Source organism: Schistocerca nitens, chromosome 1 (assembly GCF_023898315.1).
Source record: "Schistocerca nitens isolate TAMUIC-IGC-003100 chromosome 1, iqSchNite1.1, whole genome shotgun sequence".
Taxonomy (NCBI): Eukaryota; Metazoa; Arthropoda; class Insecta; order Orthoptera; family Acrididae; genus Schistocerca; species Schistocerca nitens.
The window spans coordinates 955,916,976-955,940,793 of NC_064614.1; the positions used below are offsets into that span (position 1 = coordinate 955,916,976).

The 23,818-nt window shown below is 43.3% G+C and overlaps 1 protein-coding gene across 2 annotated transcripts in view; it reads right to left on the reverse strand.

Moving 5' to 3' along the window:
* Positions 1 to 21,984, reverse strand: part of LOC126194729 (protein scarlet-like) — a 319,991-nt gene extending 298,007 nt beyond the window's left edge. The window contains exon 1 of one of the 2 annotated variants that reach the window (XM_049932994.1): positions 21,859 to 21,984. The gene's annotated coding sequence lies outside the window, so the exon portion shown is untranslated. The remainder of the gene's footprint in view (positions 1 to 21,858) is intronic. The other variant, XM_049932985.1, reaches the window with a different exon arrangement.
* Positions 21,985 to 23,818: the final 1,834 nt, after the last annotated feature.

Below are 23,818 nucleotides of genomic sequence, written 5' to 3' on the forward strand. Positions count from 1 at the left end.
CAAACTGACGGGCAGGCTGGCCCTCGTCGTTAATCCGCCAGGCGGATTCGAACTGGTGCCGCTGTAATGGAGCATGGGTACCACTTTAGGAGTCATTAGTAAATGATTTGTTTTTTATGACGTAATCTGTGACGATAAGCACCATTTCACTTCTACTCCAGAAGCTGCTTGCTGCGAACCACAAACTGAACACGTAGTAGTTGGGCGCTTCTTCGGGAGGTTGGAGTTTGTTCCCTCCGATTCGCTTTTATCAACATCAACCGAGCGTCTTCACTTTTTTTTGCGTCGGGAAGTGTTCATCTGCACAAAAGCTGGTAACTGGGTGATAAATATATCTCATATTGTTGTAGTTAGAGGAGATTATTAATAAAATTCGTAACCAATGAAACTAATGTTGAAATTAGAGAGAGATTTCGTAGCCTGTACTCGAGATTGCGGTAGGTTTTAATATCGGTCTATTTTCGTTGCGAATAGCCACCCGAACTAGACCACGTATCGAATTGAGCAGAATAAAGCAGATATGAGCCGTTGTCATATTCTAAGTTAGTCACTTGAGGAGATTGAAACAACCTCACAGAACAGAAAGAAGTAGTAGTGCGTAACATCATTGCAAGGAGGAAACGAAGTACTATCTTGGACTAGGGGAGGAAACCGGACGTTTCTCTTTCAAAGCAATCATACTAGCATTTGCCCTAGGTGATTAAAAGAAATCACGTGAAGCCTAAATCTGGCTGGACGGTGATTTGAACCGCCGTATTCTCGAATGCACCTTCGCTGTCTGCCAGCGCTACTAACAGCCATCAATTGCACCGTGCCATTTTCCTATTACAATATTATGCCCTACGGGAATGTAGTCATTCTAGGTGTGGCCGACTCCTTTTTATTCCCAACTATTTGTGGTTTCTCGTCACGTGTGACATACAATAGGAGGCGAGAAAAAATCACGTGAAAGGAACGTGTTAAATTAATGTACTGTCTGATTCGAAGTACGGTTTTTCGCGTAAGTGCTGCAGCCACGTATACAAGCGCCTATTCGCGAAAAAGAAGCAACAGGTCCTTCCACATCACGTCAGCAGCATATCTCCGAAGTAGAAGACCGATCTGACGCCTTTCACCTGAGTGTTCAATGAGGGTCGCCCGTGTTTCTTCATGAATAATGCTTGTAAGCTCTGTCACTGCTGCCAGGCTTCTGGATTTCCTAGTAGATCCCCTAGAAGTTAGAGTGGTGTAGTGGTAAGCCTGATGGATCCCATAGTGGCTCATACAACGCACGCTTTCACCGGTCTTCTAATCCTGGTGACATCATCAGGAGCTATAAAGATTCAAATCGCTTTTACAAACTTATCCGAGCTCAACCAGACGAGTTCTTTGTACGTACCCACACAACGGTAAGTCCGTGACGCCATCAGATCAGTGCCTAAGATGGAGGAGTGGCTGTAACGTGTGTTTGTAGTGGGGACGATCTGACGCTGTTTTCTTTGCCCACAGTTTGACTAATTTCAGTCTCTTTTGAATTTGGATGGGCTATCTCTACATTCTAGCATAGTAACGATCTTGATAAACGGTAACGTCGGAGAAACAGACTTAGTGGTCTTCTGGTCCTGGAACACAATCTACTACTGCAGATTTACTCACGATTCTCAAATGACAATTGGGGAAGTTGATGAAAAACACATACTATTTCAAAAATGCACCAAATCCACACTTTTGGAGATATGGCAATGAAATTTCGTACCACGCTTTACATGAAAAAAAACACATTTTCATATAAAATCCTTTGATTATATATATTCAACTTTTTTAAAATTAAATTTGAAGTTTTATTTTCAAAAAATAATGTATATTCCTTTTTCTCAGAAAGTATTCAAGAGATTTCTACAAAAACTTCTCTGTTTCATCTCTTTATATGTTGTAAGCTTCTCTGTGAAGTGGTCTGTGAAGTGGGGCTGCCAATGAGTGCTAGGACTGCACACACGCAACTGCAAACCAACAAAAAAGTAATTACGTAATTTTATTCAACCTTTCGTAACATTACGCGTGGAGCCATGAAACGTAATAAAGCCTCCTGCGTTCTCAGTATACACAAATGATTTATCAGGTAGGGTCGGTAGCAATACAAGACTGACAGTCGTCGGACAATAATATGAGATTAAAGAAAGACTTCCACAAAATTTCCTTTCGGTGTGATGAATGGTAGCTCTCTTTAAATGTGGACAGATGGAACATATTCCTACAACTAAGCAAAAGAATTCGATACCAAGCGATTACAAGGTTACAGGCGAACAGTTTGAGCATATTGCTGGGTACCAGTATTTGGGGCTGATATCAAGAAGCAATACGGAAATGGGATTATCAGCAAAATGAATGTGAGGGAAGGCGAATGGAAGACTTAGAGCCGGCCGCGGTGGTCTCGCCGTTCTAGGCGCGCAGTCCGGAACCGTGCGACTGCTACGGTCGCAGGTTCGAATCCTGCCTCGGGCATGGATGTGTGTGATGTCCTTAGGTTAGCTAGGTTTAAGTAGTTCTCAGTTCTAGGGGACTGATGACCACAGCAGTTGAGTCCCATAGTGCTCAGAGCCATTTGAACCAGCCAAGACTTAGATTTATTGGAAAGGTTCTGGGAAACTGCAGTGCATCTGTAAGGCAAATCGCGTAGAAAACGTTGTTGTTGTTGTTGTCTTCAGTCCCGAGACTGGTTTGATGCAGCTCTCCATGCTAGTGCGACAAATTCCATGGTACTGTTCCAGTGTTTGAAGTCCTTATCAACTACTCACTACAACAGACATTCAACGAATTCGAAAACGAGCTGTTAAGATCGTAACAGGCCTGTATAGCCCACATGAAAATACACTGTAAGACAAAATAAAAATGACGCACCACGAAGGAATTATAAGAACTGGCCGAAAATGGTAGATGTGATGTACATGTACGGACAGACGAACTATTACACCTTCAGAAGATTTGGATAACTTATTCAGCAGAAAGAGCTCCACAAATTGAGCAAGTCAGTAAGGCGTTGTTCGACTTCTGATCCTAATGCAAGCAGTTATCGGCTTGGCTGGTTCAAATGGCTCTGAGCACTATGGGACTCTACTGCTGTGGTCATCAGTCCCCTAGAACTTATAACTACTTAAACCTAACTAACCTAAGGACATCACACACTTCCATGCCTGAGGCAGGATTCGAACCTGCGACCGCAGCAGTCGCACGGTTCCGGACTGCGCGCCTAGAACTGCGAGACCACCGCGGCCGGCTGTCGGCTTGGTATTGACTGATATTTGTTGGATTTCCTTCTCAGGGATATCGTGCCAAATTCTGTTCAATTGGAGCGTAGACCGTCAAAATCCCGAACTGATTGGAGGGCCCTGCCCGTAATGCTCCAAACGTTCTCTGTTGGGGAGAGATCCGGCGACCTTGCTGGTCAACGTAGCTTTGGGCAATCACGAAAGCAAGTAGTAGAAAGAAGCACTCACTGTGTGCGGGCGGGCAGTATCTTGCTGAAATGTACGGCTTCTCATGAATCCCAACAAAACGGGGCGTAGAATATCGCAGAAGTATCGCTCCGCTGTAAGGGTTCCACGGATGACAACTAAATTCGTCCTGCTATGAAAGGAAATGTCACCTCAGAACACCACTCTTGGTTGTCGGGCCGTATGGTGAGTGACAGTCAATTTAGTATCCTACCACTGTCCGGTGCGTCTCGTGACACCTTCTCGCTGGTCACGGGGCCCGGTTCGAAGCAGAAATTACCACTGAATACAGTTCTACAGGTCAATGAGATTCCACATGTCTGGAGACGCCCTGGACAGCGGTCGGATACGAACCTGTCGCCCGCCTTACCGACCGACAGCCAGAACTGATGGTCTCGGCTGCCATTTCTTTTCAAGGCAGGATCCCTTTGGTTGTCATCCGCGGCAGCCTTGCAGCACAGCCGTACGCTAAAGATATTCTACGGCCCGTTTTGTTGCTCTTCAAGGTAAGCCATCCTTGGCTTACATTTCAGCAAAATATTGTCCCCCGCATACGACGAGAGACTACTGCTTCTTAAATCTGATCTTCGCCAGCAAGTTCGCTGGACTGAATAAATCATCCGGAAAGGATTCTGGTCCGACCTCTTGTACATGGCGGCCCTGTGTACGTGAGGTGCGCTTGCTTGTGAGAATTAATGTGTGTGTGTCTTTCCTTTTTTTGAAGAGGGCTTTTACCGAAAACTAAATGTGTAATAGTCTTTTCGTTCTGCCTGTCTGCAACCCAACGTGCCATCTTTATGGTGAGTAACCCTTTTCTTTAATTTGTTAATTTTCCAACCTGGAGGTCCCATGTACAGATGTTAAGTAAGGGATAGCTATTGGTGGCAAGTGTAGAGATGGCTGAGTATTGTAAGGCGTGGAGCTTTGTGGATTTGAAGTTTCCATTGCGTCTACATACAACCTCTGTACTTATGTGACGAAAATAAATTCTGGTAGGATTCCTCGTGTGCAAGCTACTTCACTGATTTTTATTTCTTCGCGATCGTCATTTACTTGATCTCAGGCCTGGGGAACGATACTCGCGTTCGAAAGGGATCGAGGTTTCGCAGTGCGCCGCAAAATTCGATACGGTACGAACCTGCTCTAACAAGCAAGTGACATTTGACTAGTGCAACGCGACTGCAATATAAAGGCCTACGTGAAAAACTGCGACTAGCCATAACAAGAAGCCACAGCTCTCCTTCAAATTTGACAGTTTCGTGAAACGTACGAGGAAATAGCATTACATTCCAGCATCTTACAAACCCTTTTGTATTTGAACAAATTTGCACTAAGGACTCCTGTACAGTAACGATAAGTACGGATATACAGACATTTGTGCTACTTTTTAAGAAAAAATGACGGAGACCTACATGTTTTTCCTCAAGAAATACAGGGTGGGGCAAATAAAAGTGGCCCAGATGAGTGGATACGATGGGACATGAATACATGCATATAGTCACACCCCAACAGGATAGAACAACTGCCCATACAGCCGGCCGAAGACCACATTTACTTCACGCCTGACGGAGTTATTAGCAGAGATCAATCTAATCGCTGCCCTAGCTGGCCACCCAGCTCACCTGACCTGTCAGTGTGCGGTTACTTAGTGTGGGGAGCCCTCAGTTCTAAGGTGTATCTCAACAGCCCTCATGGTCTTCAAGAACTGCAGCAGAACATGACGGACGAGACTGCAGCAATTCCAGCAGAGCAGCTTGGATTCGACTTCAGAAACTTGCTGATCAGGGACAAAAGTGCCAAGAGATGAATGGTGGACACTTTCAACATCTGCTATAGTCAGATTAGTGCTGGTTTTTTTTTCCCACCCAGGAACTCTGTTTTCCAGGTCACTTTTATATGCCACACTGTATTACTTAACTCTCAACCAAGTACAATATTTAATTTGAGTGTGAGAAACTGTAATGATTTACCATGTGTGTTGCAGGACCGGTATGCCGACCAGCCCGAAATGGTTTATAGGCGGTTTTCCACATCCCGCTAGGTAAATACCGGGCTGGTCCCCACATTCCGCCTCAGTTACACGACTCGCAGACATTGGAAAACTTTCGCACTATTCCATGGCTTCCATTAGACGCAGACAGCTGGGGTACATCAATTCCGTCCCGTGGGGTTCGGACTGGTCGCAGAAAGGGCATCCGGCCACCCTCTGCAACTAACACTGCCAAATCAATAGTAACAAGGATGATCTCGCGTTGGAGCGGGACAAAGGCCCCATGAAAGAAAGAAAGGAATGTATGGGTGTGTATGTATGTTCCACATCCCCTCCTAAATCACTCGACCAATTTCAACCAAATTAGGTACACATACCCCTCTCCTTCAGGAAATAATCACTGTGGGGGCAAGAACCAACTACCTATCCTAGTTCAGGAGATATGACGTCATAAGCAATGAGATGCTTGAAAAATGCCTAATCATAATACATTTACTCTTCACTACCAAGACACTCCTGCAGTCGTGTCAACTTAAGGAAATCCTCGACACCTGACAGCGCTTTTGACAGCTTTCAACCGCGAGTCGCAAACGGCTGTAGCCGAAAACAATAGCCTTCTACAGATCTACGGAGAGGCGTAGCCATACACGTTTACAAAATCGCATTGCAGACGTGCCAAAAAGCTGCGCCCAGCTGCCTGGACAAATTCAAATAGCTCTGAGCACTATGGGACTTAACTTCCGAGGTCATCAGTCCCCTAGAACTTTGAAGTACTTAAACCTAACTAACCTAAGGACATCACACAAATCCATGCCCGAGGCAGGATTCGAACCTGCGACCGTAGCGGTCGCACGGTTCCAGACTGTAGCGCCTAGAACCGCTCGGCCACTCCGGCCGGCGCTGCCTGGACATATAAAATATTCCCATAATGAGATTTTCACTCTGCAGCCGTGTGTGCGCTGACATGGCAGATTAAAACTTTGTGCCAGACCGAGACCCGAACTCGGGAACTTTGCCTTTCGCGGGCAAGTGCTCTACCAACTGAGCTACCCAAGGACGACTTACGACCCGTCCTCACAGCTGTATTTCCTGCGAAGCTTCTGTGAAGTTTGGAAGGTAGGAGACGAGGTACTGCAGGAAGTACAGCTGTGAGGACGGGTCGTGAGTCGTACTTGGGTAGCTCAGTTGGTAGAGCACTTGCCCGCGAAAGGAAAAAGTCCCGAGTTCAAGTCTCGCTCCAGCACACAGTTATAATCTCCTAGTAAGTTTCATTTGAAATATTATTTATAATCAAGTTCTGAGTTAAATAAACATTACAGAGAAATTGTATTTCACACACTACTTTTTTTTTAAAAAAAATTGAATACTGTACTTACACATTTGCGCATTGTGCATAGGCTATTTCTTTGTACGACTGTTTCACAATTTCGAAGGTGCTTTTACGAATACAGGGAAATGAAATCCTTTCGATATTACACTAAAAACACAGTTCATTTTTTCTCCTCTTTTCTAATGCCTGTTTTATCAGATGGTAATTTGTATAACAAAAATAGAGAGACATATGGTGATGAAACCGTCTGTTCGAAACCAGTCATTTGAGCAATCTGGAAGATAATCAGATTAGCTTCAAACACAAACTGAAATCACGTCATCTTGCACTTCCCTGCAGAAGTATTTCTGAAAGTGTAATAGTGTAATGGCTGAGACGGGACAGAGAGAGAAAAATGGCACGTAGCTTTAAGTATGAACAGTCACAAGTAAAAGGAAAAAAAATTAAGGATAGCTTGAGAGTGACGTATAAGACAGTCATGTAAAAAGTCGGCGAGTTGCCAAGTATTTCACTGATTGAGTGTATTAGGTTTGTAAACAGGCTACCACGTTCCACCTCGTAGCGAGAGGTAGCAATTATGTCGCACGGATCACGTGAATGCTCGTAACTGCCCATGTACGTGGTCACGCCGCGCGCGCCACAAGCCACGCAGGGGCGCGCCTCCCAGTTATGCAACGCGAGCGACGCCAGAGCGCGAAACCTCTCTCTGAGAGGAGACTTACACCTGGCATTTTCTATCACTTCACAGAAAGCCGTTTATTATTATCACGGGTCCTTTTCTTGTTTTCGTTCTTCCCGCCACACAACCATGCACCTTGTACACATTTATATAAAATACGCAATAAGAACATCAATATTAGTTAATGTACTGAACAGGTGGCCGTCGTATGACTAGGGTCAGCTACTGTCGCAGGTTCGAATCCTGCCTGGGGCATGGATGTGTGTGATATCCTTAGGTTAGTTAGGTTTAAATAGTTTTAAGTTCTAGGGGACTGATGACCTGAGATGTTAAGTCCCATAGTGCTCAGAGCCATTTGAACCATTTTTTTGTGACTAGTGCCTTCCGTCTGGTAGGCCGTTCGCCGGGTGCAAGTCTTTCGATTTGACGCCACTTCGGAGACTTGCGCGTCGACGGGGATGAAATGATGATGATTAGGACAACATAACACCTACTCCCTGGGAGGAGAAAATTTCCGACCCAGCCGGGAATCGAACCCAGGTCCTTAGGAGTGACAGTCTGTCGCACCACCACTCAGCTACAGGGGGCGGGCACTGAACAGGTCATATAATAACAATCAGTGCGTAGATTCTTTTCTTACAATAGCTGTTCTACAATTACTGCTAACATATCATAAACTCTACATAACAATTTTTCATTCATTGGAGTTATATTTTCCTGTGAATCTAAATACGTACTTTTCTTATTGTGAACATGCTCTGTATACAACACTAGGTGGGTGCACAAGTTCGTAGCCTTTTTTTTGTTTTTGTTTTTTTTTTATTCCGATTAGTATGGGTCTACCTATCGACTGTCAGTTTTTATTTGTGATTTGTGGTTCATTGATGCTATTTGAGTTGAGTTTACATGTTGTCATTTTGTCACTTGGAGATAGTGAGTGGAACCGTGGACGCTAGAAAATTGAGTGTCTAGTGGAGAAATCGGAACGGTTCCGACGTATTATTCTATTTGAGTTCAATACAGAGGTGACAGCAGCGGAGGGATCCAGAAACATTTGCGCCGTGTGTGTGGATAATGCCATTGGACATAGCACAGCAAGAAAACGGTTTCCTCGTCTTAAGGAGCATCTTTTCACGTTAGTGAATCTACGTTCAGGAAGGCCTTCGGCGATTGATGAAGATCGTTTAAACGCATTAATCCACAACGACCCATGTTAGTGTACTCGGGAAATGGCAAAAATGTGATCTGTGATCATTCCACCATCGTGCGACATTTGCTTGCAATGCGGAAGTCTCAAAAATCGAGTGTGTGGGTGCCGCATGGTCTTAGCCAAAGTCACAAAAATCAACGGGTGGCTATATGTGCATCTATGCTTGCTCGAGCCGGCCGCGGCGCCGAGCGGTTCTAGACGCTTCAGTCCGGAACCGCGCGACTGCTACGGTCGCAGGTTCGAATTCTGCCTTGGGCATGGATGTGTGTGATGTCCTTAGGTTAGTTAGGTTTAAATAGTTCCAAGTTCTAGGGGACTGATGACCTCAGATGTTAAGTCCCATAGCGCTCAGAGCCATTTGAACTTTTTTTTTTTTGCGTTCTCGTCATCAATTGGTTCGTGACTAACATCTACCATTCCTATCCTGAATGGTCACTGGTGACGGTAAACGGTGTCTTTATGCTAGCATTAGGAAAATGAAGGAACGTTTGAGGCCAGACTTAGCAGCAACTCCCTCTACAAGGACCAGCGCGCATACACAAAAGATAATTATACGCATCTGGTGGAACAGTGATTGTGTGTAACCGTCAGTGCTGACATTTACTGTCAAGAACTGAGACGTCTTGCAGACGTAATCCAAGAACATCGACCAGGAAGATTGCACCAAGTGACACTATTCTATAACAACAGCCGCCTAAATTCTGCTACACTGACAAAAAACGCTATTCACCTGATCTTGTGCCCTCATATTTTCATCTTTTACGCTCTCTGACGAACAATCTTGGAGGAATTTCTTTTCCGGATGAAAATGTGCTCCGAACATGGCTCGACGAGTTCGTCGCCTTTGAACCGTGTGATTTCTACACCCGCGGAATCGTAAAGTTACGTAACGTTAGCAGACTGGTGTAAATAGTGCAGGAGAATATATTATTGATAACTAAAGTCTGTTATGTATGCCTGCTGTGCTTATTAAACTTATAGAAAAACGCTACCAACTTACACACCAACTTGATACAATACACACTAAGAAAGATAATTAGTTAAGGTACTGAACAGGTCATATAATAACAGTGAGAGCGTTAATTCTTGTTTTAAAAAAGCGATACAATAATTATTGCTAACAAATCATAAACTCTGCAATAATAATTTTTCATTCATTGGTGTTTTTTTTCTATGAATATATATTTGTATTTTCATTATTGTGAACATGCGTATAAATGAAATACTTTTGTTTAGGTATTTTATCACTGTTGCAGATCACTGATCGCAAGGCAGTGCTACAGGACACAGGAAGACGTACATTTTTGCGTACCAATTTTGTTCTTGGCGAATGCTTATTAGGGCAGAAGCAAATAGGAGGAGGTTCAAATCAGCAACTACTTCATTTCTGCACTCATGAAGACCGAGGCGCTACAGATGGCTTGGAAAATTTCCGTGCCGGCCGGTGTGGCCAAGCGGTTCTAGGCGCTACAATCCAGAACCTCGCGACCGCTACGGTCGCAGGTTCGAATCCTGCCTCGGGCATGGATGTGTGTGATGTCCTTAGGTTATTTAGGTTTAAGCAGTTCTAAGTTATAGGGGACTGATGACCTCAGAAGTCCCATGGTGCTCAGAGCCATTTGAACTATTTAATTTTGAAAATTCCCGTAGTTTGCGAGATGCCGGGATGGAAAGTGTATGCAACACTTACATTCATCGGAATTTGTATGAGAGCTGCTCGTACACTCCACCCCGTCCCTTTTTTAACTACCAGCTTAACTTAACGCTAAGAGAAATGAACGCTAAGAGAATTAATGAAACGACCCTGTAAATGAGTAGTAAAAAGGATTGCACACACGCTATAATTTAATGAAGTTATTGGTCAATCTCTATGCCCAATAGTTGTAAAAAATGGGCAGGAAGTGAAATTTATCATCAAAGTACTAAATGACAAATTAATTACCACAAAGAGATTTATTTTATCTAATAAATATATGAATATGCGATTCACTGAACAATTCTTTAATAGAACAAGATCACAAAATAATGGTGTTGAGATTAAGTAGTTGGTAGGTTTGCTTTAAATGGGCACCTACTTTGAAATACTGAATACAGTAATCTATTATGAGTGGCTCAATCAACAAAGATAATGATAAGCGCTTACTGTGCGACAGAATGCTGCGCGGAAATGGGAACTCTGAGAAAAATCCACATGCAAAATTGTGGGTATTGTAGCGCCAAAACGAGAGCATATGTTGTTGAGGGCGTCAGAAGAATTGCAGTTCCCTATAACGCCGGTGCTGCAAATACTTCACCACCAAGATCTCAGTCATTGTACAGATAGCAAACAGCAGTCGATGGTGCAGCCACTGACTTCTACACTGCTTTCTGATGATCGATGACTGCGGGTAAAACCCGAAGACAAATTCCGGGAAGACTATGAACTTCTGTCCGAATCACCGAGGCAGTGTAACTCGTAAGTCTGCGCAAGAGTAACTCCAGGAGGAAACAGTATCAATACACCTATCCTCTTTTGTGTTCCAGAGGACACTCTCCGTCTCACGCACTGCGCACCTACACAGAAAACTAGTGCTTCGCGACCCTACCATTCTCCAGTGTTTCCAGTCGTGGGGGGCCGCGGGCAAATGCTCCAGTTATCTGTGTTCAGTAAACTCCGCAAAATCCCAGCACCATTTTTTGTGCCAATCGTGGTCATTGTCGCTAATTATCCGACGTCACAGTAAGTCTTATTGAGTTGTCCAGTCAACTCGCTGCGTTTCGTGGGACGCGCAAAAGCAGCCGTGGAGACCGCCGCCAGAAACGAACAAAATATCGCCTGGACGCTAGGTGCCGGTGTGTAGGGCGTGCCGTGTCTTCAGACTTCAGATTCTGAGAACCACTAAAAACTATACCAAGGAGACCCGGCGTCGGCCAAGCGAAACCCAGACGGCAAACGATAGCAAAACGTTTAACGCTGGCTCCAGAGAGCTGCGCTCGCCGTCGCTTCCTGGCTAATACAGTGGCCGAGAGCCGTAGCAACTCGGCCGCCTGAGGAGCTGGCACACGCTATGTCCACTCCCCGTAGTATCTGCAGAGAAGCCGGCCTGGTGCGACTGGACGTTTTCCTGCCACACTCAACGCAGTTGGCCCTTGTCCAGCCCTAGCTCACATAAGGAGGACAAAAGCGCAAGCAATGTCCCAACATCAGTTGGAATATAACAAACAAAAATCAGAGTCCTCATTACAGTTTATCATTTATAGCACCGACCTTCGTCGGCCCGCCCCCACTGAGACACACCAATGATGATGATGATGATGATGATGATGATGTTTGGTTTGTGGGGCGCTCAACTGCGCGGTTATCAGCACCCGTACAAATTCCCAACCTTTTCTCAGCCAAATCTCGCCACTGTCATGAATGATGATGAAATGATGAGGACAACACAAACACCCAGTCATCTCGAGACAGGTGAAAATCCCTGACCCCGCTGGGAATCGAACCCTGGACCCCGTGCTCGGGAAGCGAGAACGCGACCGCGAGAGACACATTAATAAAATGATATCAAATCAAATAAGGGAGAGGAGAGAAGCCCCAAAAGGCTTATAATCTCTCATTACCGGGAAAATTGTCAAGTTTAACCTCGTCCTTATTAAACTGGAGATGCTTCTACTGCTGTAGTTTGTTTTGTGCAAACGAGGTTTCGATGGGTCCTTCTCTTCAGCTGCTATTTTGTGATTACCCTTTAATTGCCTTGATGAATCTCAGTCTTCTTAGAAAAGAGAAGTAATGTTGGATATGACAGTTTTATAAAGTTCTGTATGTGGTAATTTTACACCAAAATGTATCCCTCTTTTTATTGCTTTCTTTCCAATTTCATCTACTTTCTCATTATTTCTGATTCCACAGTGTCCTTTCATCCAAGTCATCTGTATAGTAGCGTATGTCCTTTATAGTTATATGGACCGCACTGTTACACAGATGGTGCAGCTATTCTAAGGCTCTCCAGTTTCTTGTTGAGTCTGAATTTAAAACAGTCAGATAATCAGTGACTATCAAAATTTCTGTTTCTAACTATATGTATAGCGTACTTTAGTGCTTCGAAGACAGCAACTGATTCCGCAGTAAAAACCGATGTGTTTTCCGGTAACTCATATTTTCTGTATTTTCCCCACTGTTGGCAGTAAACGGCGCAGCCTACATAGGCGTTTAAAGTGCGCTTTCATCTATACGTGTAAATGAAGACGTAGTCTGGCCATTTATTTAGCATCTCCCATACGTAGAAGTTTACTTTTTCTTTCATCTCAGTAAAAGAAATAAATAAACCTCTGTTGCTAGCGATTATAGAGACGTTGGAGCGTTTGAGCAGAGGGTAGCCAGGGGGCAGTCTGCGTGTTGTGTATACCACAGTATTCGTGGATGTGCTGTAGGAACAATTTTTCTCAGTGTCATATTAGGCGTCGAAATCTATAGAAAATTAACGATGGATGTATAATGGAAACAGTTGCCGTAATTCAAAATAGAATTTTAACGTGAAAGTTCAAACAATAATAGTAGTAGACTGTTGTGTGTGATGACTTTAATATATAGTATCTGGAACAATAATTACCGTTTGCACGTTAATTGTGTTGATACTATCAGACACAACCCTTGATAAGCCATCTTCCTGGCTAACCACCCTAATGAAAGGAAAGTAATTTAAGTTATGAAAAAGCGGCAATGGGTGATGGCCAACAGCTCAAATAAGCATGAACGTTAATTTAAAGGCTGTATTGCACTACGACGTGCGGCATTACCACCAAACAGGGTAGTACTGCAGTGTAATACGCGCCTCACATCTCGATGCTTCCGAATCGCTCCTCTTATGTCTTTGTTCCCACACGTTAGGCGGCAGGCACATTGCTAGCAGGAATAAATGTTGCAACAAGTAGCCACCAGCTGAGTGTTTTCCTACTCCAGCTGTGTTTATTATAAGTTCATATATTACCAGCGTCTTCGATATTTGTAACAGCAATGATCAATGTGTTAACCAAACTGAGCGGCTGGGTATCTACCTCAGAAATCAGAAATTACAATGATGACACTGATCGTAACGAGGGTAACTGGCGACCGGGGAAGCCTCGTCCTTACCTCCCTCCTGTCCCCGCTTCCCATCCTCCCCTGTCTGTCGACAGCTCCCTCCTTTTAAAAAATCCTTATTCGATTATGGAGATGAACAGACTTTACAATGAATTAAAAAGAACACATTCTGATAATTATTTTTTGAATGATACAATTAAAGACACGGAAGAACAACAGTCCAAAATCGCTTTGATTTAAACAATATGAAAACTCATTTTTCACTGTTTCATTCCCGATCAATGCTAAGCCGTGACAAAACAAAAAATGCAAAATATGCTCGTCAGACTATCGTTGCGGTAGTTCACTTGGCCTAACCAGAGTGGCCCCATCTACAATAATAGCCGAAAACAAGGCACAAGCTTCTCCATACCACGAATAGGTAGGTCTTATGGAACTGTTGATTAACACAGTCCAATACGATTCTTCTCATGATTTTCTGCCAAATATCTCCGCCCCCTCCCATTGTAGAGACTTCCAGTCCTTCGATTCTTCTTCTTCTTGTTCTTCTTCTACTACGCCTGCTTTTACTTCGTCCTCTCTTCCCTTTTTCTTTTGCTGTTTCTCATCAATTTTCTCAAAAATGGTTCAAATGGCTCTAAGCACTATGGGACTAAACATCTGACGTCATCAGTCCCCTGGACTTAGAACTACTTAAACCTAACCCGAGGCAGGATTCGAACCTGTGACCGTAGCAGCAGCGCGGTTCCGGTCTGAAGCGCCTAGAATCGCTCGTCCACAGCGGCCGGCTGATTTTCTCCCTTCACAAAACAGCGCGCTCATGGAAACAGCAGCCAGAGCACTCGCTATACCCTGGTAATGCCACCAGATACCAATTGTAGTAGCGTACACAGACTACCCGTAACCATATGATTCAGTGCCCAATGGTTCTTCTTCTGTAGTGGTCAATCCAAGGATTGGTTTGCAACAGCTACAATGGCAGCTTGTCTCCATTCTGTGCGTCTTTCAGCTTTTCTCTTCATTTCTTTATAGGTGTTACATCCCACATCTTTCACGATTAAATTCTCTAACTCTACAAGGCGTATGAGCAACAATTTGAATCTTGAAAGACATGATGGCACCTTAGAGTACTAGAATCATGTTGCATACCAGTTCAGAGGGCAATAAACCAAGAAGTTTCAATCGAGAAAGGCCTCTTTCAAGGTCATTAGCCCGGTGCTCTCAGGTCCATATTATGTGTGACTTTTTCTTTATTTATTTTGGCTATAGGCAATACGCAAGGCAATTACTATAACTATACAGAAGTAACAGAGATTTCGAGTTAAAGTAGCCTCACAGCATTAGCATAGCATTGTGCTTAATGCAATATATTAGAGAGATTTAGTAAGTCACAGATAACGTACAAGTCTACTCAGAATAGCTTCATACCGAGTACCTTATTCAAGGCACTTTGAGCCCTCGCATATATATGTAAGTACTTTTTAAAACAATATGCATAGGTATAGTAGTTTGAGTCTTCATATACAAAAATAAGATCTTAATGTATGTGGTTGGATTAATAGAAGAGATAGACATGATCCAGCGAAAAGCAGCGCGATTCGTCATGGGGACATTTAGTCAGCGCGAGAGCGTTACGGAGATGCTGAACAAGCTCCAGTGGCGGACACTTCAAGAAAGGCGTTACGCAATACGGAGAGGTTTATTATCGAAATTACGAGAGAGCACATTCCGGGAAGAGATGGGCAACATATTACTACCGCCCACATATATCTCGCGTAATGATCACAACGAAAAGATCCGAGAAATTAGAGCAAATACGGAGACTTACAAGCAGTCGTTCTTCCCACGCACAATTCGTGAATGGAACAGGGAAGGGGGGATCAGATAGTGGTACAATAAGTACCCTCCGCCACACACCGTAAGGTGGCTCGCGGAGTATAGATGTAGATGTAGATGTAGATGTACTTTGTTCCGAGATTCTTGACACTCACGGTTGCCGTCAAGATAAGTAGCCTTCTTGACTGTAGGTTTGATATCATAATGAGGGATTGATGTTACACGGAACTGTCCTTCATTTCTAGGTGGACTATTCCTTTATAGAAAATTCCATGAAATTCTTTCATCCGAAGCGGCTGGTCGTCTAAGTCTTTGTTCCCTGATTCTGTGATGGTGTCCAATATTTCCAAGACGTATCTGATAGTGTGCTTGTCGAATTATGTAATTTATAACTTCTGTAAAACGCTTTGGGAGTGCATAAATATGAGCATAACTGCCAGTAGTCCAAAAAAAAATAGCCTCCATAATGTCCAGTAACTCTGCTGTTTAGATAGAGGTTTCACGTGAAAGTGCAATTACAATTACAAGGTGGGATCAACAAGTTTCCCTCTGAGGACGTTGCAGCGGCATAGACGCAACGTAGCGCGAGTCTGATGCGGGTATACAGGGTGGACATTTATAAAACCGACAAACTGCACGGACGGGTTCTTGACTGCAAATGGAGGAAAAAAGTTGCTACGAATATGTGTGCGGGAATGCACCGTTGCCACGGTATATGGCACTGACGAATGAAATAGCCTCTGACCATGTGCGATGTCCGTAGCCCACAAATGACGATTACGCAGCCTGATGGTACCAGTTCTGGTAAAAAGGTAGCTACGTCGGTAATAAGGACTGACGACAGAAATCCCACGATTATGATGGCCTGGTGCAAAAACCGTCGACAAAATTTTCCGGTAGAGCGAAATCCACTGCTGATGATCATTGGTGTCATTGCACGAGATAGGGATAGTAGCGGTTGTCATTCAGTTTACACGTAATCTTACTTCGTCTTACACCACGTTGGCGGGACACTCGCCCAGAGATGGGATAAGGATTCGCCTCAATATCCTGTGGAACTCAGTCCTCCAAATCTGGCGCACGCAAATTCCGCCATCCCCATGCACGATCGTCTGTCTGAAAGGAGCCATGATCATACAAACGCATAAAATGGCTTGAAATGTTGTGTGATGAGGCTGGTGTGTGGAAGAGTCTTGACAGGGTTGACGATCCCTGTCGGACGAAGATGTGCAGCAGCCAGGGACAATTTCTCACAGCAGGATACCGTGTTTTACCAAACGGGTACCTTCAAAGTGGAGCGTCGGTGGCATGATTATCTCAATGCTCACGGCGATTTTTCCTGATTGGCTTACCAATTCTGGACTGTACAGCCTACGAACAAAAGCTTTTTGGTCGTCCTTTACATTCTATATTAGCATTAGAGGAACCGAACATAGGCCCCGCTGTCTCTTTTATTTTAGATCTATCTGGTTTTATATAAATACATTGTGGCCAATATATGGGGGTGAGTCAAATGAATATCTTAAATATGTTTTAAAATATTATTTATTGTGCACAAGTGGTACAAAGCTGTATCACTTTTCAACATAATCTCCCCCACGCTCAATGCAAGTCCTCCACTATTACGGTAAATACATTGTTTGTTCTCTATCAAAATCTTTCATTTGCTAAGTATACCTATCAGTAGTTAGTGCCGTCAGTAGTTAGAATCTTTTATTTAGCTGGCAGTATTGGCGCTCGCTGTATTGCAGTAGTTCGAGTAACGAAGATTTTTGTGAGGTAAGTGATTCATGAAAGGTATAGGTTATTGTTAGTCAGGGCCATTCTTTTGTAGAGATTATTGAAAGTCAGATTGCGTTGCGCTAAAAATATTGTGTGTCAGTTTAGTGTTGATCAGAATAAGTAAAGAGAGAAATGTCTGAGTACGTTCAGTTCTGCTCAGCTGTTTGAAGATCAAATAATGTAAGATGTTTATCAGCACAGTAACTCATAAATTTTTCTAAGGGGACGTTTCAATAATTACACAAAGAAGCTGACACTGTTTATTAGTTCCCATTCCGATAAGTTCTAAGCTCTTTGAATTATCAGACTTGTAAATTAATAGATAATTTCGTTAGGCTTTGCTAAGAGAATATGTAATGATACTTTAAGTTTATACTTAATGCCCAGTTGCTTGTTTGATATGAATATTTTATGTAAAAGCTTAATCTTGAATGAAACGCTGTTCATCGTCTTCATATTCACGATTACAGTGTGTAGATATTCATTTTAAAAATTTCACTTTGTCCACACCCTGCGTATAAAGTAATTACAATTTATACGCAGTTTGCAGAACATTCAAGGAATAAAATCCAGATGGTAAAATGGGTAACACTGATGAACACGTAGCTGAATGAAAGCTCGTTAATCCACCATAGCTCTGTCTATTGACACGCTTGCAGAATATCACTGCAAGTTTCGCAACATTTTTAGTTGCATCTCCTGGTGCATCTATTGATGTTACATGTAGTTACTATAGTTTACGACTGACCGGGTTGTAATGGCGATGCCGAGTCGCAATATCCTCAGCAACTCAAAATTAAAACATGCGTCCACCTCTGGTGTGTGTCGTACAGACACACTGGTCGGCATCGACCGTTACACCCGATCAGTTGTAAACTATGGTAACTACACGTACCATCACATCCGATCAGTTGTAAACTACAATAGCTACGTGTAACATGAGTAGATGCTCCAGAAGATACTACTCAAAAGGTTGCGAAACCGGTACAGCAGTCTACAAGAACTTTAATACATACTGTGAAGTGGAGTAACGAGCTTTCAATCAGCTTTATGTTCATCACTTTAGCCGATTTTAACATCTGGATTTTACTGCTTGAAAGTTCTGTAAACTGTGTATAAGTATTTTACCTGGGTGGTTGCCCTTGGTTTGGAATTATCTGCAACTACAATTTCATTTTGCCCGGTCAAATGTAGGCGGAGATGTTAACGAACGCTCTACAAGGGACACAAAATGCTGTTGCCGGTAACACTAAGGGACGTGATGTACCCTCCCCCACCCAGGCACTTGGCTCACTAACATACTCTAGGTGTGAGCTATGCTCCCCTTGCCCTCTGCTCTACTCACTGATCACTGACAGCAGAGGAACAGTGTGCTGCTCGTAAAGTCTTTTCGTCTTTTCCCCCAACACCACAAGACTACTGACAAGCTTACCACTGGTAACTTAGTCACACTGGCCACGATGTCCACTGGCCGAATTAAAGATGTAAAACATTTGTGGAATAAAGATAATGCTTCAGTTTTTGAACTCCTTAAGGCGGGTCAGCCAAAATATTCATAATTCTAGACATAGAACCTATGGAATTACAGTGACTGATTATCAAAGAGAATAGAAGCTTTCGAAATGTGGTGCTACAGAAGAATGCTGAAGATTATATGAGTAAATCCCATAACTAATGAGGAGGTATTGAATAGAATTAAGGAAAAGAGGAGTTTGTGGCACAACTTGACTAAAAGAAGGGATCAGTTGGTAGTGCATATTCTGAGGCATCAAGGGATCACCAATTTAGTACTGGAGGGCAGCGTGGAGGGTAAAAATCGTAGAGGGAGACCAAGAGATGAATACACCAAGCAGATTCAGAAGGATGTAGGTAGCAGTAGGTACTGGGAGATGAAGATCCTTGCACAGGATAGAGTAGCATGGAGAGCTGCATCAAACCAGTCTCTGGACTGAAGACCACAAAAACAACAACAACTTTTAAAATAGTCCAAGTCGCCTATAATAAAAAAGGAAAGCGAATTGTACTGTCAATATTAGTTTCAGAAATATATGTGCCAACTTGATTTACCGTGAAAGTGCTGTCTGGAGAATCGTTGGTTGGTTTTTGGGGGAAGAGACCAAACAGCGAGGTCATCGGTCTCATCGGATTAGGGAAGGAAGTCGGCCGTGCCCTTTCAGAGGAACCATCCCGGCATTTCCCTGGAGCGATTTAGGAAAATCACGGAAAACCTAAATCAGGATGGCCGGACGCGGGATTGAACCGTCGTCCTCCCGAATGCGAGTCCAGTGTGCTAACCACTGCGCCACCTCGCTCGGTCTGGAGAATCCTCCTCAGATTAGTTAAAGATGTTTCCGTCACCATGCTCGCCCAGCAGCGCGGATTTGAATGCAGCCACATTTCACACAGCTTTATTCGGCGTTCTCCCTGATTCTTGCCGCCGATATTACTTTAGAACTTATTTATTTCTTCAGTTACACATGATCATGGGAGTCCGCACACATCTATGCAAGGGGGGCGGGGGGAGGGGAAGATTCTAAAACTGCCATATTTTATGTAAATGAGTTGGTAAGTATGGAGATGTGTTATTCCACAAAAAGTAAATTTTGTAGGCGAAATAGTTGAATATCCAACCACAAGAGGCGTGATCTGCCTATTTTTTATTCAAGTCCACGAAATATTTTAATACTCCCTCCTTAAAATACGCTGACGATGATTTCAAACCTACTTACCTCTAGACCATGATAATTTTACTAACCATGATTCAGATTTTTTTTCTTTTTTCTCCCCGGTTCTTATTTCGTACTATATATTTCAAGTACCAATGATAATGGCAAATATCGTAGACGACAATGAGTCAGAAAAGTACATAAATTTGTATGATGTACTCTATTGGCCATCACGCCACTTCATTGCACTTTCTAACGGCAAATAATCTTTAGAGGAGGAGGCGTAAGCTACTGACATAGAGTTTAAATTTTAGTGCGAAACGTTCTTTATAAAATGCACAGAAAGAGCAGGTCTAAGATACGTATTTCGAGTGGCGCACAGCCCCCAGTGAAGGTCGTAGTCTTCTGTTTATATATCTTTCGTAAACTCGAGTACGTCAGTGTACCCCGAACGTAATAAGTTGTCCAAATTCTCGAAGTAGTACATTTAAGCGTAAAAGTTGTAGCCTAAACCCATACAGTGTGTCACCTATTGGCTCAGAATCACGTTGCGCATCAGAGGGTCTCTATTCAGTAAATATAAGTACTTTATTCTGTCTGTAGTTTGCTTAAGTTTGTCTTTAACATTGAAATGGTGATTCAAAAGCTTGCACAAAAAACCTCATAAAAACTTAATTAAACTACTGTATAGTTGTTAGTGTGGACGTGGAAAACACTGCAATTGCTTGCAGAATATATTCGAATATCAACATGTTTGAAACTGTAGAGCATTTTGACTAAGAACGTAAAATAAACCATTAAAAATATAACATAGAATAACAAATAAGAAATTCATGACGAACAGAATCAGTATATAAAAAATACTTAAAAAGTGTCGATGCTGATACTTCCCGGCTTGTCTTGACACACAGTCTTCGTCCTACTTTATAGATTGATAGATATCTCATTACAGACAAGTTGATGAAAAATCGAAAATGTATTGCGCATGCAACCATAATCATTACCAGCATTAACGAATCGGCTCTGTTCCGCAACAGAATGTGACTTTCATTATTCAAAAATATCAAGTATGCAATATTCGTAATAGAAGAGGAAAATCAGGTCCCTAAGTGCTACGTGCTTTGCACTACGTTCTTTAGGCAAATCTGCAAGACAAGAGTGACATCATCAGCGTATAACACAGCATCACTTTCCTAAGAGTTACAGGAACACAAAGGCACCGAGGAAACAAATTGCACCGAGAATTTGCAGCTTCCTTTTTTTTTTACTTCCTTCTCTCTGCTTCAGGGAAACATTTGGCATCTATGAAGGAACATGGAGATTGGCAGTAGCGGCGAGTTTGGCTCATCACTCCATGTGACTAAACCGAAATTACATCCAGGTCATTCACCCTCTCGATAAAACACGGTTTGTTCTTCATTCACCAAAGCACATAGTCACTTCACTCCACTACCCATGCAAAACAGTTGAAATTTCACAATTGACTTCTTGGCAGGCAGGAAGCTCGCAAATGTTATATAACACCCACCGACACCTACATCGATTGGTATTTTCTAGTACAGCGCAACGCACATCGGAGTATCAGAGGAAGTGGTTTGCAATTGCCACCTGAATTGGACACTTGCAAAACTCAGGCGATATTCACGAACCGACATATATGAGTAGCGTTTGCAATGCATTTATGTAAGTCATCAACTTCCATTGTTACGTAACGCGGGCTCACAAACTGACTCTAACAGAGCTCGATCGCAACACCCGAAAAGATATCCAGCTCCGGAAGGCGGAGTATAGGTCGCGTAAGTGCGTAAGCGAACAGAGAGGCTTGTGCGAGCGGCGTACCTGTTTCAAAGTGACAATTGCAGGACGTCGTGCACACACGACAGCTGCCTGGACGGTGTGGCACTGGTTCCAGCGCTGGAAGCCGCAACGGCACCTCGCGCATGCAGCGGCCACGATGCCAGCGCCGCCAACAGGACCTGCCGGCAACTTCACGTAGCGCTGCAGCGGCGCGTCCGCACAACGAGGCCTCAAGGACAGGTTGGCCGCGGTATCCTTGGCTACTATAGGCATACACGTACAGCCAGTGAGTGGCACGTATCTTCCATCTGTTTCAGATTTATTGTCGCTCATAATTTGTTTTTAATTGAGCAAGGTTCATACATATATACACCGGGTGATCAAAAAGTCAGTATAAATTTGAAAACGTAATAAACCACGGAATAATGTAGATAGAGAGGTAAAAATTGACACACATGCTTGGAATGACATGGGGTTTTATTAGAACAAAAAAAAAAAACAAAGTTCACAAAATGTCCGACAGATGGCGCTGAACAGCAAAACGTCAGTGACTACGCATGACAATCGTGTATAAAAGGAACTGTAATGAGAAAGAGAATCAGATGCGCCAGCAGTCGCAGCTTGTTGACATTACATGAAAAGGTGCTTTTAGTGAAGCTGTATTATCAGAATGGGGAATGTGCTAGTTCAGCGTTGCGATCCTATCGCCATAGGAAGAGGATTCGAACGGGTAAAGGTCCGTTGACAAATGCAGCAGGTTGTTTAGACGATAGACCCTGTAGTGGCCGACCGAGCATAAGGCGTAATGCTGCTGAGACAGTTCAGGAAGAAATGGAGACTGTAGCGGGTTCGTCTACGCACGGGGAAGTCAGCGCTCGTGCAGTCGCACGTCGCACCGGCGTTCCATACACTACTGTTTGGTTGGCACTTAGGCGTACCCTCCGATACTATCCATACAAAATCCATCGGCATCATGAACTGTTACTGGTGATTTAGTGAAGTGGAGGACATTTGCGGTGTGGGCGTTTCAAAAGATGGCGGAAGATGACGATTGGTTGAGTAACGTGTTGGGGAGCGACGAAGCTGATTTCATGCTCCGAGGGACTGTCAACGCCCACAACTGCAGAACTTGGGCTACCGAAAATCCTAGAACTGTCGTGGAAACTCCATTACACGACGAGAAAGTAGCGGTATGGGTTGGATTTACCACATCTACCGTTATCGGGCCTTGTTTCTTCGAGGAAATGCGTGATTCTGGTTTTGTAACTGCTACCGTGACGGGTGAGAGGTATGCCGATATGTTACAGAATCGCATCATTCCCAGCCTGGCTGATAAACACCTGCTGGAACGTATGATGTTTATGCAGGATGGCGCTCCACCCCATATTGCTAGACGCGTGAAAGATCTCTTGCGCGCGTCGTTTGGTGATGATCGTGTGCTCAGACGCCTCTTTCGTCATCCCCAGACCTCAGTCCGTGCGATTATTGGCTTTGGGGTTACCTGAAGTCGCAAGTGTATCGTGATCGACCGACATCTCCCGGGATGCTGAAAAAACATCCGACGCCAATGCCTCACCATAACTCCGGACATGCTTTACAGTGCTGTTCACAACATTATTCTTCGACTACAGCTATTGTTGAGGAATGATGGTGGACATATTGAGCATTTCCTCTAAAGAACATCATCTTTGCTTTGTCTTACTTTGTTATGCTAATTATTGCTATTCTGATCAGATGAAGCGCTATCTTTCGGACATTTTTTGAACTTTTGTATTTTTGTATTTTTTTTATTTTGTATTTTTTATTTTTATTTTATTTTTTTATTTTTTTTGTTCTAATAAAACCCCATGTCATTCCAAGAATGTGTGTCAATTTGTACCTCTGTACCTACATTATTCCGTGATTTATTCAGTTTCCAAATTTATACTGACTTTTTACAAAGGAGAATAAAATATTTAAAAAAATGTCTGTGGGACCATCCCTAGTGAACAGGGACTAATAT